Source organism: Gavialis gangeticus, unplaced genomic scaffold (genome assembly GCF_001723915.1).
Source record: "Gavialis gangeticus isolate Ggan-Ray unplaced genomic scaffold, GavGan_comp1, whole genome shotgun sequence".
NCBI lineage: Eukaryota > Metazoa > Chordata > Crocodylia > Gavialidae > Gavialis > Gavialis gangeticus.
The window spans coordinates 185,592,757-185,596,379 of record NW_017729032.1 but is presented as its reverse complement, the minus strand read 5'-3'; positions in this window follow the sequence as shown (position 1 = coordinate 185,596,379).

Genomic DNA, 3,623 nt, shown 5'->3' with positions numbered 1-3,623 from the left:
TCTCTGTCTCTGGTGGTGCATGCTGCTGCAGTATGTGCTGTGCTGCACCATGCCATGCCATGCCTTTTTTTAGTAGCAGTTTTTTTGACACCAGGATCTCCAAGTGTCAAAAAAACCCCTCACCACACTGCAAATTAGCAGTGCAGCAAACAGGTGCACATGCACCGCATGCGGTTTGCAGCACCTCAGTGGCTTTGAAGCTCCATAAACCACACGTGCGCTTGCCAGAACACACCCAAACAGTGTAACTATCCTTGCCACGATAGCTTAAAAGTTCCAAATAAAAGATAAACCAAGAGTCCGACACTCACTCCAAAATGCAGTCTAGAACAGAGATAAAAAAAATGACACTCCTGAGGTTCTAGGGAAATTCACTCCAGACATCACTTTCAGGGAGGAAAAAATGTGCATTGGACTGAAAATCTCCTAGTCAGGGTCCTATCCATTCTTTCTCTAGTTCAGAAAGACCCATCCATGTGGCAGTTTTTGGAAGCCATTACTAAATACTAAATTGTCGTAAGCCTTTTCCTAGCATCAAGTCACTTTACAGTCTTTAACTGAGATCTCTCAGCCTTCTATCTCCAACCGACTCCTAAATTGTAATCTCCAACCTTGAGTTTCTACTTACTGTTACATGCTACTTCTGGAATCTTTGTCTGTATGAGCCCCTGATATTCTTTCATATACTGAAGGAGTTATGGAGCCCTTTCCCCTATATTAGTTGAATGTTTAGCTGGGTGTTAACACAGTGCCATGTAACAATCAAGCAGTAATGCCAGGTACAATAATTACAGGCTTAGAAAAATTATCATCTTCTGAAAGTTTACATATGTTCAATTTCAAAACTGACTGCTAAAATCTCTGAACTTTCCATCTAAACTTAGCTTTCTCCAGGTAAACCTAGCTCCTACTTGCCCACTTCCATAACTGCTCAGCCTCCTACATGGTAGACAGAAAGCTAGAACTGTATGCGTGACTTGCCTTCTATTTAATTTAAAGGAAGATGTGTTTGGTTAGAAACCACCAGGAGACTGTCCACTTATTAGTGTTAGCAGCTGTGAAGTACAAGGCCCCACATTTATCTTAAAAATAACTTTTAGTAGCACTGGGAATGTGGCTGACTTGACTTATTTAGGCATCCTGATTTTAGGAATAAATGTGCCACATTTGTGGTCTTGGATGTACTATTTGTAACCACCAAACCTCCTTTTTTCCCAGGTCTAGAAGAGAACCCATGAATTTTAAGTTTTAACATTCATTTATAGTTTAGCAAATCAGTGTGTGAATCACTGGCAAAGCATATGCTTTTTCCCCCCTGCAGTGGTTTGTTCACACCACGGATAAGAGGTGCTTATCTGGTAAAAAGAATATTCTGTCTCATATTTTTTCCTGAAAATGTTAGCTGTCATGTACAATAGGTCATCCCAGAGACTGTAAAACTAGTTATATATTGTTACACTGGTTATCAAGCCCATTTTGTCTTTGGTGGTAGAGAGGTCACTTTAGCTGCTAATTAATGTTCCTCTGTATGCTGCAACTTTGGACTTGTCTTTATTTTAGTTCAATAGGAACTCTTTGTTCCTTTGCAGGAATAGACAAGTAGTGACCTTCAGAGATTCTAATGATTAATACACATGCGGTTTTAATCAATCTCTCCTTTGTGAATTTATCTAACTATATTGAACAAGTGATTGACCATAACATTCCTTTGGTGTTCAGGCCACCTCTGTATCTTCCAGACAAACCTGAAAAGATGGTTTATTGTGAGGATTGTTTTATCTCCTTTTGCAAAATACTTCGGGATCTCTGGATGCAAAGACGCACTATGTAAGAACCAAGTACTAGCATTATTCTTTATCTCCTTTACTTTTGTTTCCTTGGAGCAGCAAAGATACTGTTTTTGTTAGGTTTTATCCATCCTAATCTTTACTATTTGGCAATGCAATGTACAAACTTACCATGTGGAGCTATGTTATTATCCATGCACTATGCTTCCAATCAGAAGTAGTATAGCTACATCTGTGCAGTGTCAGGAACAAGTAATCTGTACTTTCATGCAGCAATACTAATTGTCCCAAACTCAGAGCCATAGGGGTGTGGCTTCATTGTTTTTAGTCAGAGGGTAGCACACATGGAAGAGCAAAGCATAGTACAGGGCACTGATGCTGGCCATGGTAACCTTATGGTTCAGACATAGCCTATAATAAGTATGTTCTACCTATGTGTTGATAGACATTAGTGGTACAAAAAGTAAGAGGCTAGGGGGACTGGAAAGATTTCAAAGTAGAGACAGACTCTACACTTGTAGGAGGAAGAATAACATAAGGGCAGTGTAAGGATAAGGATTAGGTGGTGATGGGGGTGGTAGAGGGAAAAGAAAGCAAATAGAGATGACAGATGAAAGATAAGGGATGAGGGTCAATGTGTAGGCAACAGCATTTAGGGAGTGGCTTTAAAGGGTGAATGAAGATGTGAGGAGAGATAGGAAGACAGTAACAAAAAAGAGCATGGTACTGTGCTAACTTATTTTAGGGAAAGCAGTGACTAGAGGCCTGATCCAAATCCTATTGAAATCACTGGAAAAATTCTCACTTATTTCAGTGGCCTCTAAGCCAGGTCCTGCATTTCTAGCATGGCAAAATATGAGGGATTTTAAGGTTTTGTCCTTTTTCTCTTTTATTGTCTTTATCTGCATAACTTACTACTTCACTCTTCCTGCTGCTGCAGGATCCAGATGGAAATATGTTTCCAGCTGAAATTGTTTCATTAAAGATGTGTATATTTATCAAATCAGATTACATGAAAAATAAGTGACATTTTGAAATATGTCCACATTTCCCACTGGTTATATTTTTGAAAGACGAATTTAGATCTAGAAAGATACCCAGTATATTTTACAGCTAGCTGGAACCCAGTCTTGTCACCTTCCACAAATGTAACACGCACTGAACCCAATGGACATTTTATATGGGGGTGTGTGTACTTTATATAAAGTTGTTGCTTAAATACACCACATGTGAAGTGAAATACAAACAATCTAGCAAAGGTGCACAATACCTTAGGACAGAAATGACAAACTAAATGCAGAAATATAAAACTAAGGAAGTTTGAAATGCATTAGTTTGAGAAATATAGTTCTATATAAATTGTACCAGTAGCTTCACTGTAGCCATAAAAAAATCACAACCAGCCACAAAAGAAGGAAAATTTCATCATTCTTTAGTCCTGAGTCAAAATACCACATGCATCATGCCCCACCCCCCACATGTGGGAGAGTCTTGACTTTTTCCCTTCATCTCCACATAAAGTTGCTTTTGACAAAATTTTAAGTATCAAACTGAGAGGGAAAATATGTACAGACATTTTTTGAACATGTCTCTCATGCCTGAGTTAGAGCCTGTTTAAATTGCATATACACACATTAAAAAAGATCTATGTCTGATCTTGATCATATACCTAATGGACTTGGGTGCTGTTTATATCCTCTAGTGGTGTTAGTTTAGCAATGAAGCTCACCCTAAGCTATCAGAGATCATGCACCTCCCTTTCTCCCCCTAAAGTCATGTGAGTGGTTTAAAAATCGCGAGATTTTAAAATGAGAAATATTGGATTCTTTCTCTCTG